Source organism: Callithrix jacchus, chromosome 1 (genome assembly GCF_049354715.1).
Source record: "Callithrix jacchus isolate 240 chromosome 1, calJac240_pri, whole genome shotgun sequence".
Taxonomy (NCBI): domain Eukaryota; kingdom Metazoa; phylum Chordata; class Mammalia; order Primates; family Cebidae; genus Callithrix; species Callithrix jacchus.
The window spans coordinates 33,301,261-33,320,542 of NC_133502.1; the positions used below are offsets into that span (position 1 = coordinate 33,301,261).

The 19,282-nt window shown below is 32.0% G+C and overlaps 1 long non-coding RNA gene across 6 annotated transcripts in view; it reads right to left on the bottom strand.

Moving 5' to 3' along the window:
- LOC118152825 (uncharacterized) overlaps positions 1 to 19,282 on the bottom strand; it is a 343,181-nt gene that overhangs the window by 293,168 nt on the left and 30,731 nt on the right. The gene's annotated exons all lie outside the window — the stretch shown is intronic.

Here is a 19,282-nt window from a genome sequence, read left to right on the forward strand (position 1 = left end):
ATAATTTGTTTCAGGTTTTCCTTCTCAAGTTCTACATTGACCCACTGGTCATTCAAGAGCATATTGTTTAATATCCATGTATTTGTATAGTTTTCAAAATTTCTTTTGTTTTTAATTTCTAGTTTAATTCCACTGTGTTCAGAAAAGATGCTTAAATTATTTTAATTTTTCTGAATATTGACTTGTATTGTGACCTAGCATATGATCTCTCCTTAAGAATGATCCATCTTCTGAGAAGAATGTGTGTTCTGCAGCCTTTGAATGAAATATTCTGTAAATGTCTATTTGATTTATTTAGTCTATAGTGCTGATTAAGTCAGATGTTTCTTTGTTAGTTTTCTGTCTGAAATATCCATTCAATTATGAAAGTGGGTTGTTGATGTATCCAGGTATTATTGTATAGGTTCCCATCTCTCTCTGTAGCTCTAATAACATTTGCATTATATATCTTGCTGCTCCACTGTTGAGTGAATATATATTTAAAATTCTCATAGTGTGTGGCTAAATTGTACCACTTATCATTACATTGTAACGCTTTATCACTAGATAGTAACCTTCTTTTTCTCTTCTTATAGTTTTGTTCTTGGAATCTCTTTTTTCTAATATAAATATAGCAAATCTGCTCTTATTTATTTCCCTGGACATGAAATATCTTTTTGTATCCCTTTATTTTCAATCTACCCATGTCTTTATAAATGAAGTGTTTCTTGTAAGCAAAAGATTAATGCGACTTAGTTTCTTATCCATTCAGCCACTCTGTCTTTTAACAGGAAAATTTAGACCATTTGCATTCAATGTTGTTACTGATATATAAGGACTCATTTCTGACATTTTGTTATTTGTTCTCTGGTTGTTTTATGATCCTCTCTTGCACCTTTTCTTCCTGTCTTCCTTTAGTGAATGTGATTTTCTCTGGTGTTATGATTCAGTTTCTTACTTTATATATATATTTTTTGTCTCTAATATACATTTTTTGTTTGAGGTTACTGCACAGTTCGCAAATCCTATTTTAAGATCTATTATTTTAACCTGGTAACAACTTAACACTGTTGGCATAAACAAACTATCAAACAAGCAAAAAGAAAACTAATAAAAGTTCTACTCCTTAACTTTGTCCCCATGCTTTGTAATTTTTTTTTGTTTCTGTTTATATCTTATTGTATTAATTCTGTACTGAAGAGTTGTAGTTATTTTTTTTGAATGGTTTATTGTTTAGTCTTCCTACTTAGAATAACATAGTTGCAGTGTTATAATATTCTGTGTTTTTTCTGTGTACTTATCATTACCAGTGAGTTTTTTTTTTTTTTTTACTTTCAGGAGACTACTTTCTGCTCGTTAATGTACTTTTCTTTCAGATTAAAATACTCTCTTTATCATTTATTGTGAGACAGGTCTAGTAATGAAATCCCCCAGCTTTTGTTTATCTGGGAGTCTTTAATTCTCCTTTATGTTTAAAAGAGTATTTAAACATCATTTGATGTTATCCACATTGAAGACCCATGATTCAGCATTTCAACTATTTGGTATATATAATACACAAATCCTTGTAATTTTTGACCAAGAAACATTTATTTCAATGCTTATAGCATGTGATAACAAATTACAACCTAAATGTACAAGACTAGATGTGTCCATACTATAAATATCATGCAGCAATGATAATGAATGTACTGAAGCTATACACCTCAAGAAGAATGAATCAAAACAATGTTGAGCAAAAGATAAGTAAGCCATAGTAAAATACAATGAATATAATCCCATTTACTCAAGATAAAAAACCATAGGGCTACATATATAGATTATATAACTACATGGAATATAGGGGATGACTAAAATAATCTTTCATGTGGTGGAGGGATGATGATATAAGTGAAAGTAGCATATAGATAGAAAAGAAAAATCAGATTTTATTTTATTTATGTTATATCAGAATATATCAAATAAAAGTTTATGAGTTACACAAATATGTTGCAGCTGCACTTAGAAAAAAATGGGATGCTACTGAAAAAAGTCATAAATGTAGTCATGATATTTTATTTCTTAAGCTGTGGTACGGTGGGAGTCTCAGTTGGATTTAAGACCTAACATCAGATCCAATGACCTTGGAAGCAAGAAGTTCTTTTAAAATGTTTATCTTGCTTGTTAGTAAGCCAGGCACATAGCAAAGCAAATAAAAGCCCTGTTAGAGGACTTCTTTCTTCCAAGAATTGCCACAGGTAAAGTTGGATTACACATGATCACCCAATAAAGCATCTCAAGGAACCTGGGAAAATAAGGAAATAACGTAGGGCTGGCAGAAACAATCCTCATATAAATAATCATGAAATCATCAAGTTCAGAATATAACAGACACAAGTGTGCAAACACACAAACATTTGAGAGATTCAACTGTGTGCAAAAATAAGTGCCTAAGAGAGGAATGTTTGTAGCACCAAAAAATATTTATAATTTGAAATATGTCTCAGAGTAGAGTGATGACTTACAGTAGAGTGGTTTGCTTTTGAGGTGCATTCCTATGCAGCTTTCTTCACTCAACACTTCTTATCCCTTCCTGTTATCCCCCCTCCTCAATGTGATTTTGGAAAAGGATCAATACAGAGAAAACGGGAATTGTGCATATTATGTCAATAATTTTACTTCAGAATGCCTCTAATACTTTACAAAAAATCTCCTTTCTTAAGTTCAGGAAAATTTATGATTCAGACTAACAGAATCTAAGTATTTTAATAAATATTATGTATGATAATCGAGCTAAAGTTTTTTTCAGTATTATCAGAAGGGGTCTAAATTTAATTATTACAACTTACATTTCTTACAAGATACAAAAAAGCTGAACAAAGCTATGGTCAAAACTGAGTATTTTGAAAATCATCTGATGTATGGCCAGAGACATCATTCCCAGGTGTAAATTCCAGAAACATTCTTTAGGAAAATGTTTTTAAGATCTCAAACAGAAAGGGACTCCAGCATCCATTTCTATTGTTTGAAGATGATGATACAATGTACTATAATCAAAACATTAAAGGGTTAACTCAACTTGGAATAAGGAGATGACTTTACAATTTTAAAATCAGGAATCCACAAATGTACATTTGACTTTCTCTGTCACCTAAATGTTAGTGTGAAAGTTTTAGATTACTCACAAGTGATTATTTTTCAAGACCATAATTAATTTTTATGTTTGTTTTTTCAATTTTAATGTATTATTATTATTTGAGATAGTTATCAGAGATTATTAAATTTCTCCTATGTAATTTAATTTTTTTTCTGGTATTCATTAATATCTATCCCTATTTCTATCTTTATCACTATACCTTTCTTTTAATGCCATAATCTTTGTTCCTTAAAGTCCTTATATTTTTGCGGTTACCTTGCTTTGTGTATTTATGTATATCACCTATGGTTGTGCATGGTTATATATGTATGTGTCTGCTTTTGTGTGTAAGCATTATGCACATATTTGTGTCTTTGTGTGGCCTGTATGTGTATATATGTGTTCTCTATAGATCTGTGTGCATATGTGTCACCTGTGAAATGTGTTTGTATGTGCATACATAGACACTGGACCATGAGGTGTGTGACTATGTATCTGGTCTATTTGTATATGTATGTGCATTTTTGAGTATATGAGTTTCTGTATAAGTGTATGTTCATTTGTATATACATGCATGTGTGTTTATGAAATATGTGTCACATGAGTGCCAGTTAATATTTGTCTATGCTTGTATATGTACTTCCTTTCAGTTTTATGTTCTTGATTTTATGATTTTTGGTATTGAACCTACGTCTTAACTTTTAATTTGGCAACATTGCTTTTGCACAATATTTAATAATTTTTATTGTACTTATGTCCTTTCTTTTGAATTAACTCTACTTTCTCAGGAGAAATGATTCATTTTAATCTTTTTGAAGATATGAATCGCACATTTTCTATGTTCCTTTTCTGCTCTAAACAATAAATCCTGTTTGAAAGCAGTTATTTTCTCAATGCTAGAGCAGTTCCCCTAAAGAGTAGTCTTCACATTTCTTTCAACAGATCATTCTTTTTTTGTTGCTTGTTTTTTTTTTTTTTTTTTTTTTTTTTTTTTCCAGTTTTACTGCTTGCACTTACCGTTTGTTATGTGCTTTTCCCTGCTTGGAAAAAGATCACTGAAGTGTTGATTGTTTTCCTCCCCTTAATGGACTCTCTGTGACACTCTCAATTCACTGATGTTAGCAGAATTTTATTCCATTGCTCACTAATCCATTTTCACTATGTTGCTATGTCACTTGAAAAGAGTGTTTACAGATTCTTTTTAGTTCAGTTTTATTTAATTTTAAGTAGAATTTTAATAAAAATTTTGCCTGCCACTTTTTTTTTAAATAAGGATTAAGGATAAGAAAGAATTGGAAATCTTTGTGGCCATTATGATCATACAAATGGCTTATATATGATAAAATAAAATGAATTTAACTTAAGATATAGGGATATAAAAATTGTTTTGATAGAGGACCAGCTCTATATTTCACATAATCATGACTTAAAAATAACATCATGCTGTATCTAGGGAAATTACTCTTTAATTATGGCACAAAAAATCATATAATATTTTTTACTTGAGGTACGAATGACCTCTCACATTACTGTGATTATCCACTGTCTCAAGTCTACTTCCTGAAAACCTCTAGTTTCTTCCCAGTACATTATGTAAATTTTTAGCATGTATCTGTCTATATTTGTCCTCTGACTATTTTTTTTCAGCATCACATTTTGCTCCCATATGTGTTCCTGAAAACTGCAGAGTGGCATAGTTAAGTCAGCCATTATGTTAATGGAGACTACAGATTAAACACAAGGAATAGTATGAAAGTTCTTACAAAAAAATGGAAAAGCTTACTTATCAAAGCTTTGTAAGCCAAAGGAGAGAATCAATCCAATAAATGAGTCAAAAGAGTTGTTTAGAAATACTAAGTGTCAGCCAGGTACGGTGGCTCATGCCTGTAATCCCAGCCCTTTGGGAGGCCGAGATGGGTGGCTTATCTGAGATCAGGAGTTCAAGACCAGCCTGACCAACATGGAGAAACCCAGTCTCTACTAATAATACTAAAAATTAGCTGGGCATGGTGATGCATGCCTGTAATCCCAGCTACTTGGGCGGCTGAGGTAGGAGAAGTACTTGAACCTGGGAGGCAGGGGTTGCAGTGAGCCGAGATCATGCCATTTGACTCCAGCCTGGGCAACAAGAGTGAAACTTCATCTCAAAAAAAGAAAAGAAAAAAAGTAATACTAAGTGTCAATTATTTAGCTGACACAGTAAGAAAAGCAAGGGTGGAGAAAAGGGTTATTTTCAAGTTTGACATGTTAAGGAGTTTGGAATAGTAGTCATACATGCAACCAAAATTGTTTAGAAGGTACCTGCACAAACGCTAAACTGATATTCAGTAGATTCAATCAGATTAAATACAGTTTGCAACTGCTGTGTTTAATACTTTTTTCTTGTATCTCTCATAGCTTTCAAAAGACCTTAACAATTGTAAATCAAGATGATTATCCAAGGAGCAATTTATAACATAAAGAATCTCACATTTGGCCTTGTTGAAAAGTGCAAAATATTCCACCAAAGTATCACAACAATGCTAAGGTCAACTGACTGTACCAGGGGAAATATCTGAAGATAGTCTTGATTTTTCTAACACAAGAGTGGCACCAGTCTTCTAGTGAGCAGAAGCAAGAAATGCTGCTAAATATTTTACAATGCACGGGGTAGCCCACACACCAAGAGTTATGCAATCCAAAATGTTTAAAGTGCTGTTGTTGAGAAATTTTCATCTATAGTGATTTAGAATTGACAAAATCAAAGAAAAAGAAGAGGGAATAGGAGAATAAAGGGAGAACGAAAAAAGGAGTGAAAGAGAATGAGGAGTGGGGAAGGGAAATATCTGGGAAGGGAAATATTTGGAAATATATCAAACAAATCGTGGCCTATAAAGTCATTTAAAGTTATTTGAGCACAGGTTTTTATTTTAAACTGCAGTAGTAGTATGCCATTTATATACCCATTAAATAATTTATTATATATTAAATGAATATATACATATATGAATGAATTTTCAGCAACATATTATGCTGAGTAATGGAAATTTCCTCATATATACCTCATGAGAATATAAATAATATGAATCCACTAATTTGTAATATATTTGTTTAATCAGTTAATAATTTTGTCATGACTTCTGGTAGAAATTAAGCATGCTGACAGAGATGCAATAGTTAATAGTATCAATAATGATAAAATAATTGGATTATATTTATATGCAGGTCTTTGAAACTAAGAAGAAAGGTGTTTTTTTTTAGACTATCAAAATTTCAAAGCATACATTAAATACAGCAGAAAACCAAATACAATTACATCATAATTATAGATAGATAAGGAAAAATCAACTCCCAGTAATCATAAGTGGAATGCTCATTTTTGTGCATAAATATTAGAAAAATGTCCAAACTCTGGCATATTTAGTAACTTTTTAATTTCTGAAGATTCTTTCCCATGTACTTATTATGATTGATAATTTTATTTGATTAATTAAAGTTTGTATGATGAGTTATTAGGTGTATTTCATACAGCATTAATTTTGTGTATGTTGTCATTTCTTTGTAAATGGGAAAGTAAAATGATAGCCCTAATTTCATCTTGCAGCAGTGGCTCCTTGATTAGAGTATTTCTCTAAAACTACAAGAACATTTGTATGAGACTTTTTCTGAAATTACATAGGATGTTCATAGAGAAACTATCAATGTCTTATTAATTCTATTTCAGTACAACCTAAACTGTTACAAATAGTCAAAATAAGACGTTTAAAACTTAGTTCTAAACCTTTAAATTCTAGACATATTGGACTTCTTTGTATTTTAATATCTGGCCACATTCACTGTGTGAGCCTGAAAAAAGATTCTAACCACTTCTCTCTCTCTCTCTCTCTCTCTCTCTCTCTCTCTCTCTCTGTGTGTGTGTGTGTGTGTGTGTGTGTGTGTGTGTGTGTTTAAAAAGTTAGCATGTGAAAGAAATTTAAAATAATTTAATTAATATTTTTTAAATAATCTCATAAAGAACCTTACTATATAATTCAATATTAAAATTTCATTTTTGTGTGTTGCTTTTTGAGACAAAGTCTCAATCTGTCTCCCAGGCTGGAATGCAGTAGCCTGATACTCCTCTCACTATAACCTCCGCCTCCCTGGTTCAAGTGACTCTCCTGCCTCACACTCTCAAGAAGCTGGGATGACAGATGTGTGCCACCACATCCAGCTAAACTTTGTATTTTTAGTAGAAACAAAGTTTTACCGTGTTGACCAGGATGATCTCGAACTCCTGACCTCAAGTGATCCACCTGCCTTGGCCTCCCAAAGTGCTAGGATTACAGGCATGAGCCATTAAGCCTGCTAATATTTCATATTTTGATGAGCAACTGAAATCAGATTTAAAAAACATTGAATCATTTGTATTTTCTTATATAGGCTAGATATTTGCGGCATACCTTTGATTTTATTATCTTAGTTTATGTGGCTTTGAAAACCTAGCCCCTGGTTGCATTAATACCATAAACAAATGTTTTCCTACTAGGAAGCAGATATTGTAATCACACCCTGCCCTGTTTCCTAAAATACTTTATAAGAAATATGAACATAACCCAACTTCCTCTCTCATGAAAATGTAAATACAAATGGCTATACCCCACATAAGTGGGAAAATAGAGTCAATAAATTGATTGAAACTTCAGAAAATATGTCCATTTTTTATCCTCAATTTATAACAAGTTAAAAGATAATTTCACCTTCTAATTTTATGTAAACTATATAAATCATAATCACACATCTCACCAAATCAATTTCCTTTGACAAAATTGCTATATGTGCATATCAGTTTTATTTTTTACATAATTTAAAGTATTATACCATCATTTCTTTATAACAAAGAAAATGTCCTTGATATTTTTTCAAATGATTTATTTTTAAAACTTTTTCGCATGAATAATAATAAAATAATGCATACCTTTTTATTATGGAAGTAATAAGGTAATAAACTGATATGGAAATTTTATTTATTTCATTTATATAGCTCTTCTAAACAAAATTTTCTATTTTGTAGCAGGAAATTTTGCAAATACAATCTCATTAAAAATAAAATTCTACTGCTTCTCTTAAGCTCATTGTAAATCATTAATGCAAGGAGGATTCATAATCTCATAGTTTTTTAATGAAACACAGTTACTTTTAATCTATATTATATATTTTTAATGTTCATACTTATTTTGTAAAACTATACAATACAATTTCATATTATACTTTAAAAAATATATTACTATCACGAACACTCTCGATGACATTTCATGTACATATTTACCATTCTACTTGATGACTGTATAACAGTCCATTATACAGACCATAGTTATTTAAGTATTGCCCTATTAGGAACCATTCAGATCACATGCAATTTTTTTTTTTTTTGCTACTAAAAATAGCACTGCAGAGCACTTAGGCTAAATTTTGTAAAATCAATGATTTTGTCTTTGTGTATGGTTGCTAAAAGTCGTATTTACATTTAAGATGTAAATGTACTGACATGTCCTGGCTAGTTATTCATTCAAAAATAGTATATTAATAACAATTATGAAACAATGATATAAATGATTTCAACTCAAAAATGAAAATAAATATGTTATATGAAAAAGAAAATATTTCTTTTATAAAAGCAATCTCAGTGGTTTTTATAGCTGGTATAAAATAACATAATTATATTTGCTTTTTCTGATAGCCTGAAAAATGATCCTTGCAAAAGATATGATCTAGTCTCTAGATCTATAAATATCACCTTATATGAAAAGTTCTTTGCAGCTGATTAAAGATCCTGCCTGAGATGAGTGAATTATCTTGGTTTATCAGGTGGGGCCCAAAATGCAGTTAAATATTTCTTTATATGAGAAAAGCAAAAGGAGAAATGACACACTGAGAGAAGAGAAGGATATATGAAGGATATGCGTTTAGCAAGAGAAAGATTGGAGTGACATGGCCACAAACTAATGTATGCCAGCAGCCAGAAGCTTGAATAGGCAAAGAATAAATTCTCCCCAAAGCCTCTAGAAGGAGTGCAGCAATACCAACACCTTGTTTTCACCCAGTGATACTGATTTTAGGCTTCTGGTCTTTACAACTTTTAGAAAATAAATTTCTATTGTTTGATGCAGTCATTTGTTATGATCTGTTATTATGTCCATAGGAAATCAATAGATCTCTAATATTTGCCAACTTCCTCATTCTGCTTACAATTCAATAATTTTTTTAAAGCTTTTAAAGGAAACTTTATTTTATCAACTTTACTAGTTTCTAATTCTCATTAAGTAGATGTCTGTGTTTAAAATTTTCTTCTAGTCTAGAGCAGCAATTTGGATCATTCTTATTTACACAGGAGTCACTAAGATTTTTAAATTTCAAATAATTTAATTAACTTTGTGTAGCATTCTACCAATAACAGATAATCCCTTAATATTTTTCTATTCATTTTATTGAATTATAATAAAAACAAAAAAATCATATATTTAGGAAATACAACATGATGCTTAGATATATGTATACCATTGTAAAATGAATACTACCATCAAACAAATTAATATATGCATCACCTCCTGTAGTTACCTTTGAGTGTTTTTGTGTGGCAAGAACAAGTATGATTCACTCTTTTGATGAATTTCAAGCACACAATGTAGTATTTTTAACTACAGACACTATGCTGTGTATTAGATCCCCAGAACTTATTAAATCTGTGTAACTGAAACACTATCTCATTTGAAAAACACTTCCTCATTACTACCAACATCCAGCCCCTGGCAACAACCTTCCTACTCTCTGCTTCTTTGAGTTTGACATTTTTGGATTTCGCACATAAGTGAGATCTTGCATTATTTGTTCTTCTGTGATTGGCTTATTTCACTTATCATAGTGCCAAGCAGTTTCATTTATGTTGTAGCAAATGACCGTTTCCTTTTTTAAGGCTGAATATGTACCATTTTCTTTATCCATTACTCTGTTGTTGGACAGTTGGGTCAATTCCAGATCATGGATATTGTGAATCATGCTGAAATGAACATAAGAGTGAAGATATCTCCTCCATATAATGATACAGTTTTCTTTGGATATATACACAGAGATGGAATTTCTGAATCAAATTCATTCTGTTTTTAATTTTTTGAAGAGCTTACATATGTTTTCAACAATGTTTGTACTAATTTACATTTCCATCAACATTGTACAAAGATTCCATTTTCTGCATAACCTTGTCAATTTGCAAATTCATGCAGAAACACAAAAGACCCAGAATAGAAGCAATCATGAGCAAGAAGACCAAAGGTAGAGGCAGCACATTACCTGATTTCAAAATGTACTACAAAGCTATAGCAATCAAAACAGTATGGTACTCTCATAAAGACAGACATGTAGAGCAATAGAAGAGAATAGGGAGTCTAGAAATAAATCCACCCACTTACCATCAATGGTTCTTTGAGAAAAAATGTCAAGAATACACAGTGGTAAAAGATCATCTCTTAAATAAATGGTTTTGAAAAAACTTAGATATCCACATGCAGAAGAACAAAATTGGTACCTTATCTCATAGTATATACAAACATCAAATCAAAATGCTTAAACTTAAGGTCTGAAACTGTAAAATTACTGGATAAAGACGTTAGGGAATAGCTTATTGCCACTGGTCTGGACAATAACTTTTTGGGTATGATGCTATAAGCACAGCCAATAAAAGCAAAACAGACAAATAAGATTGCACAAAACTAAAAACAATAAACAAATAAAAAACAGCAAAAATAAATAAATAAACAGAATGATAACATAACCTGCAGAATGGGAGAAAATTTGTGAACCATGCATATGATAAGGGGTTAATATGCAAAATGTTTGGGTAGCTCAATAACAAAAACTAAATACTTCAATTAAAAAGATGAAAAAACAAGCTGAATAGACAGTTCTCAAAAGAAGACATACAAATGTCCAACAGGTATATGAGAAAAATGCTTAACATCACTAATTGTCAGGGACCTGTGAATTAAAACTACAATAAGCTATGACCTTACTCCTGTTACAATGGCTATTAGCAAAAAGACAAAAGATAATTAATATGTTAAGAAATGTTTTGTACTTAAATTTATGGCTAAATAGCCAATTTTAATAAGAATTGTTTCTCAGACATTGATAAGTATTTTATTTTTCAAAAAGGATATTCTCTTAGCTTCTATTGACATTAAGAATCACAAATACCTTCCACCGGCATGTAGACACCCCTTAATGGACTTGGACATCTTTCCCTTACCAAGCCCCTCACCTGTCCCCTTTGACTGTGCTAGTACCTATTTTTATCTATGGCATTGATTAACTCCTTTCTATCTTCCCTGCTAACAGTTAAGCTAAACTAGTAATATTTGTCTGCGTTTTTCAATCATGGATCATCAGCATCTCACAAGAGTTTATAGTACCTAATGGATGGTCAACAAATACATCCAGATTTACATTTGAATACTCTAACCTTCATAAAGAATATTCGCTTGGATTGGTTTTAAAAATATAAAATACTCAGTCATAAATATTTATTTACCCACAAAAATATGAATTTGTTTCCATATTGCCTTCTGTAAATTATTTGGTAAAATTTTGTAATTCCTCTTGATGGAGAAAACCATTTTTCCACATCATTGATTTGAATAATTTATAATACATTTTACTTAGTAAAGTAAGTATATGTGAAGTAAGACTTCTTTTAGGCATCAGAATTTGTGCAAAACATAAATATTTGTTATCTCTACCATCTGTCAAAATATTATATTGGCAAGTACTTAAAATGCTTTATAGTTGGGTATTAATTTTGTGAGACTATTTAAGTGTATGTTTATGATATACTAAATAAATAAAACTTTTTTCTCTTTATGATCAAATATTTAGTTTCTACTAATAGTCACATAGTTTTAATTTGTATCTTTAAAGAGACAAGTTTTGAAAAGAAGTTGGAAAAAGGCAACTTTTCAAAAATAATTTTTTTGAAAACTGCACTGTTTATTGCAATCCTTTTTTTATTTTCATAGTATTTAAGTTTTATATTTTGGTCATTCTATCTGTTTATGCATTACAATATGTCATATAGATTTCATAACTATATTTTATATATTTTATATAAATCATATTTTCTTACATTATATTGAAACCGATAAAAAATTTTTCTTAACATCCAGAATCTACAAAGAACTTAAACAAATTTACAAGAAAAAAAAAAACATCAAAAAGTGGGCAAAGGATATGAACAGACACTTCTTAAAAGAAGACATTTATGCAGCTACCAAACATATGAAAAAAAGCTCATCATCACTGGTCATTGGATAAATGCAAATCAAAACCACACTGAGATACCATCTCATGCCAGTTAGAATGGTGATTATTAAAAAGGAAACAACAGATGCTGGAGAGGCTGTGGAGAAATAGGAACACTTTTACATTATTGGTGGGAGTATAGATTAGTTCAACCATTGTGGAAGAGAGTGTGGCAATTCCTCAAGGATCTAGAATTAGAAATACCATTTGATCCAGCAATCTCATTGCTGGGTATATACCCAAAGGATTATAAATCATTCTATTATTAAGACACATGCACATGTATATTTATTGTGGCACTGTTTACAATAGCAAAGACTTGGAACCAACCCAAATGCCCATCAAATATAGACTTGATAAAGAAAATGTGGCACATATACACCATGGAATACTATGCAGCCATAAAATAGGATGAGTTCATATTCTTTGCAGAGGCATGGATGAAGCTGGAAACCATCATTCTCAGCAAAGTAACACCAGAACAGAAAACCAAGCACCACATGTTCTTATTCATAAGTGGGAGTTAAACAATGAGAATACACAGACACAGGGAGGAAAATATCACACACCAGGGCCTGTCAGGAGGTGCGGGGGGGACAGCTAGGGGAGAGACAGCATTAGGAGAAATACCTAATGTAGATGACAGCTTGATGGTTTCAGCAAACCACCATAGCATGTATAACTACGTAAGAAACATGCACATTCCGTACGTGTACCCCAGAACTTAAAGTATAATAAAAAAAGATTGAAATTATTACATAAGTCAGTTTTCACACTGCTGATAATTACATACCACAATTGAGAACAAAAAAGGATTAGTTGGACTGACTTACAGTTCCACAAGGCTAGGGAGGCCTCAGAATCATGGTGGCAAGGTTAAGAATTTAGTAGGATAAAATAAATCATTCACTGATTTTCATTGGTTACAAATGATGTATTTTCTCCTGGGCACAGAACTTATCATTGCCCATTATGGTAAATATTTCCATAACTATTTTATGTAGAAGTAGCAAATAAATCATTCACAAAGATGGTTTTGTTAAATAAAAACCTATAAATCAAGTAAATGTGAATAATGTCTATCGCAAAAAAATGCTAAGAATGAGGATTTAAGCTCAAATAAATTACATACTGTTAAATATTACAATTAAAGACTCACTCATAAAGTGAATCATTGCCTAAATAGTGTATATTTAGAGTAAGGTATCACCTGACATTATAAACTGTGTATTACTAATTTCAAAATCTCACTTTTTTATAAGTGAGCTAAAAAGATTATAATAAATCTCAAACATTTCTTATTTTAATATAAATTGTCATATTAGGATACTTTTGGAAATAAGGTTCCTTTTGCAGTTTTAATGAACTAATATATTAATTAAAGGTTTTTTAAAAATTACACAAAACTTTGATCTTAGGAAACCTGGTATAAAGTGGTAAGTGTGATATTAATTATCAAGATACCCTTTCAATTTTGATTTTCTCACAAGCTTGTTTCAGAAATATATAAATTAATGTGTATGTGCTTAGTTTTATCCCATTTTTACATGCAAATAGAATCATTGGTTCAGACAATCCTCTTCTTTTATATAACACTTTTATCTATTAACATTAATAGAAACTTTCCTTTAGTAAACTCATGAAAGTCTCTGATATTTTCATACCATATAAGCAATGTTTCACCCTTTCTTTGTGTGGATGTATATATTCATTAACTGGGAGAACTGAAAGAATTGAACAAACATGCAAAACTAGAATCCTTTTAATTAGGTACAGTTACTAATTATTTTAATTAGGTACAGTTATTTGTCAACATGGGCCTGAAGCTATGTGATCAAGCAGTCTAAACTGTAATCCACACATTCTGCTTTGTTTCAGTTTACAATCCCTGGGCTATTTGTTATCTTGCATCCAACACAGCACAAGAATATAAAAGAATATACAGCAACAATTTTTACTTACTCTTTCTAACATTAAGAAATGGTAGCAGAAAAGGTCAATTACTCACCAGCTGGAACTGGAATTTGTTTTTTAAATGGAATGCATTCTCTCCCCAAATAAAAACAATATCCTATTTATGTTAGCAGCAGCAAAGAGCAGAATAAATATCAAATGGCAAGTATGTGTCTACCTATGGCCCCAATCCTAGATTATGACTGCAAATACTAACTTGCATAAAAATTAGAACTCTTGGAATTCCTAGTAACTTTGCTAGAGGCCTACCATGTTGAATTTTATAACAGATTTCACTTTTTTTTGTTTCCACAATAATTTTTCCTGCACTATCTTTATAAAGTCCTAGAATCAATACTAGAAAAAGTTTACTCCTCATGTTTTGTTCGGATTGATATAAAATACATAGGATTCTGCCTTGCATTTTTATCTATGCTTATTTTTATCTCAGCTGCGCATTTGCAAGTCTAGCTCATTTTCTTACCCCACATACTTATCAATATGTTCAATATTTATTTTGATTGTTTTATTTCATGAAATTGTACTCATTTCTATACATTATTTTACAATCTTTCAGGAAAATGGCAGAAATAAGTACATACACAATATGAGTATATATAAATTTGCATTTTTAAATAACAAATGCACTGCTACCTAATTGGAATATATTTAATAAAGATGATCTAGTATATCATAAAACAGTCAAATAAAAATATACTTTTATATATAAAAATATGTATTTTTAATTGTTTCCTTATGTTGCATAGACTAATACTGAGAAACTATAGATTGAGTGGAAACCTGGTAAAACAAAGATTATTTTATAAATTTGATGTAACATCTAAGGACACTTGATGGCTCTTACATGTTTATAAAGTGACTAATAACACTAGCTATTTTTTATAATTTTGGAAATGCTACAATGAATTATTATTTCAAGTGTAAAACAATAATCATTTTCTAATATATTAATTCATTTTCAAGTTTGTATAGAAAATGTTTATTTTGTAAAATATAATTATAGCTTTATTATCTAAACAAATTACATATTATATCTCATTTTACTGTTTATGTGACTTAGACCTTATTTAAAGTTAGCCAGAGACAATAATTAGTCTCCCTGTGAGTGTTAAACACATACTGTCATACTTTGCAGCTGAATCATCCACATCACGGACCACATATTTTTAATACTGTGGTCATTTCATTTCCTTTGAACAATACTTCTAATGGTCCATGCTGATATCGAATTGCATATTAAAATCTCTAGCCCAGTGTGCAAATTCATAATTATCTTGGTTATAGTCTTAGATGAAAGCATAACGTGGACAAATGTTATTAAAGTATTACAGAATTTATCCCAAAGATACAACCCTTAACATTTCTGATAAGGAAAAGAGAAGTATATGCCAAGGAAAGATGTTAAGCATTGTGATGAGATGCATTTCAGTGTTGGCTTACACTTCAAAGCTAGCCATGGAAACAATGCATGTGTGTTTGGCTGTCAAGTGGGAGTTTTATAAAACGACTGAAAAAAGAAAATGTATCTTGAACATGTCTATGAAAGAGATAAAGCCAGGAGGATGTCACTGTGAAGTTCCCTCTCATTTTCTATTTCCTATTTTTGACTGTTCCTTGACAGCTATTTAGACACCAGATGCCATTTATCTTGAGCACAACTCAAGACAAGGGTTCAATTGCAAGTGGTTTAGTTTGAAGGTTTGAGACCCAGTAGAGAAGTGTAAAGTCAAACATAGAAGGGAAATCAGCTGATAAAGGGTATGTTATCATAACCCATCACTAAACATGACTTGATTTTTTATCCTTGACAGAATCTGGAAGAAAGAATGTAAAACTCATAGCAAAGCTCATAGTTATCCCAATTAAGGTGGTAGGTGTATTTCCATCAGTGTTTTGTCAAAGTTTGCTCTGAGGGAGGAGGAAAGTAATTCAGTCTGCCCTCTCACATATGCAAGAGCATAGCAAAGTTGTGTGTCTGGTATACCACAGTTTCTGCCTTATAGTTTTTCTGAGTTTGAAAGAGGAGTTGTGACTTGGCATGGGTGAATAATCAATTTAAAAAGAGAAAGACAACAATGGTTAGGGAAAATGAGGAGCACAGGCTGTATCCAATGTATCCATCCCAAGTTCGACTTAGGTCTTTGTTTTTGTTTTGGGCCCTTTCTTTTTAATTAGGTGACAAACTAAAATATCTGGCCTGAATTATTTCCTATGAGGATGAAGCTGTATTTTTCCAGAGAAAAATAAAGTTTTAAATTTAAAGGATTTCCTTCAAAGTGGTGGCTATGTATAATTTTCCAAAGGCTAATGTGAGAGAGCTGTAAGACAAACTACAGCCTCCATTGCTACAGGGGTCCTAAGGCTGCAATTAATACTAATAATCTTCTTTCTCTATTGCACCTTTAAATGCCATTTTCTCTCCATATTTCACCTGATAAGTTGTTTGCATGGCAGGATAATCCAGACTGTTCCAAGTGCTCTAGGTTGCACTGTTTTTATACTTTTGAGATTATAATAGTTTGCCACTGCTAGTCATTATCACATATGGAGTTAGTAGTAATGTTACAGTGAATCTTGGGTTCCACATTTAATCCTCCCCACTTTCATTGTGTAACAGCAATCTTATTTCCTCCTGGCAATCAGAATCAATTACTTCAAACAGTGCAGTGCTGGGCAGGTAGTCTTCATAACTTCCAGTTTACTGAAAACATTATTGTGTATTCTGCTAGAATCATCCCTACCACCACCCTCAGTAATGAATGTCTCTAAAACAGCATAGCCTGAGATTATAGTATTTAAAATAAAAATCATCAGATGCTTTAGCAAGAGGACACATTACCCATTCCACAACTAAGTACTAGGATCTGTGTATACTAGCTCTAAATAACACAGTGACTTTTCTTTGATCCCAGATGCATGCGGCATCCTGAAAGTTAAAGCTTCCAAAGTGCAGAATTCTTAATCCAGTTTATATCAGGGTGGTTATTTCTGTGTTACTAGCTATACCAAAACACAAGAAAATCAGATTTCTATGATCTTATTAACACACCTCCTTTTCTGTAAAATGAGAAATTTGGTTATCGATAATGTGTAGAATACTGTGCTAACAGATAATCCTAATGTTCAGATGGTGCTAATGGCAAAGGTGTCACCTTTTATGTTTTGATTCTATCCATCAATATTTCCACTCAGTCCTCTGACTCAGTAAATCAGACAGCATCTACTTCCTAACAGGCAGCACAAGACATATAGTCAGTTAATACTCCATTATTATTTCATCAACTATACTGAAGTCCTACTGAAACACTATATTTATTTTTTTCACAAAGGATATTACTCTACTGCAGAAGTCATGATGGCTTTGCCCCCAGACTTTAAGATATATGTAGCCAGTAGCTTCTAAGGTGCCCATGAATGATTTATGTCTCCTGATATTCCCAATGTCTAATCCTATCCCTTTGAGTGTGGACTGGATTGTGTGACTCATATCGAGAAAATACACTGCTTTGAGAATTATGGGATATAACACCTGAAATTGGGTGACAAACCGATGCTGGCTTCCTTCTTGTGTGCTCTCTCTCAGTCTCAATCTCTCACTTGTTGAGAAGAAAAATTATCTGCCATACTGAGAGCTGCCCTTTGGAGAGACCCACAGGGCAAGAGAGGTCTTTGACTAACAACGAATCAGAAACTGGGTTTGTCATTCCAAAAGCTAATCAGAAACTGGCAATGGCAATGGCAATGTAAATAATCTTGAGTACATCCCTTTTTCTGCTTGAAGTTTCAGATGACACCATCCCTGGAGCCTTGTGAGAGAAAGAATAAGTACCTAGCAAAGCCATGGATAGAATCCTGACTCACAAAAGCAATCAGATAATACACATTTATCAATTAAAGCTATAGAGATTTGAGGTAATTTTACACAGCAAAAGATAATGAATACAAGTTCTGTACTTCAACTGCCCTGTTGGGATTTGCCAGAAATATCATAATAGTCTCATCTACCAGATACTTTTAGTTATACCACATCCATAGGATCATAATACTCAAAAAGCAAAGTGACTTGTACTGCAGCCTAAACCTGATATAGAATATTTTCTTGCTCTGAACTCTACTCAAAACATTAACTGTCCAGATAACTCTATAATAGGACACAGCATATTCAACATTAATGTGTCACAGATCTTACAGGCAAGAAAACTCAACAATTGTTGAGCAGTTTTCTCAGTGGTATGATATACAAGATTCAGCACTGTATTTTTTACCTTAGCAGGAATATCATGATATGTTCCTAATAACTGGATCCTAGAACTTCACTTAATGGCAGACATCCTAATCTCCGTGGGTTTATTTTCCAACCTCTGGTTCACATATTTCCTACAAAGTTTTCTTGTTTAATTGCAACTTCTGAGTTACAAGTCAATATTATCAAATTAACATGATATCCAATTACCATGCTGTCATAATTTCAGTTCTCTATTGCAAAGATCTACAGAATTATAATATAAATAATATCCCCGTGAAGTATATGAGCACCAGAATGATGAACATGGACATGGAGAGTATTGGCCAAATAAATACCAGTATATCAAGTACAGTGCACTTGTTGAAATTTGTTGAATTAGGCTGGGCACAGTGGCTCATGCCTATAATCCTAGCACTTTAGGAGGCCAAGATGGGTGAATCACGAGGTAAGCAGTTCAAGCTCAGCATGGCCAAGATGGTGAAACTTTGTCTCTATTAAAAATACAAAAAAAAAAAATTAACCGGGCATTGTGGTGAGCACCTGTAACCCCAGCTACTCGGGAGACTGAGGCAGAGAACTGCTTGAACCCAGTAGGAGGAGGTTGCAGTGAGCCAAGATCTAGCCATTGAACTCCAGCCTCGGTGAAGATGTGAGACTGT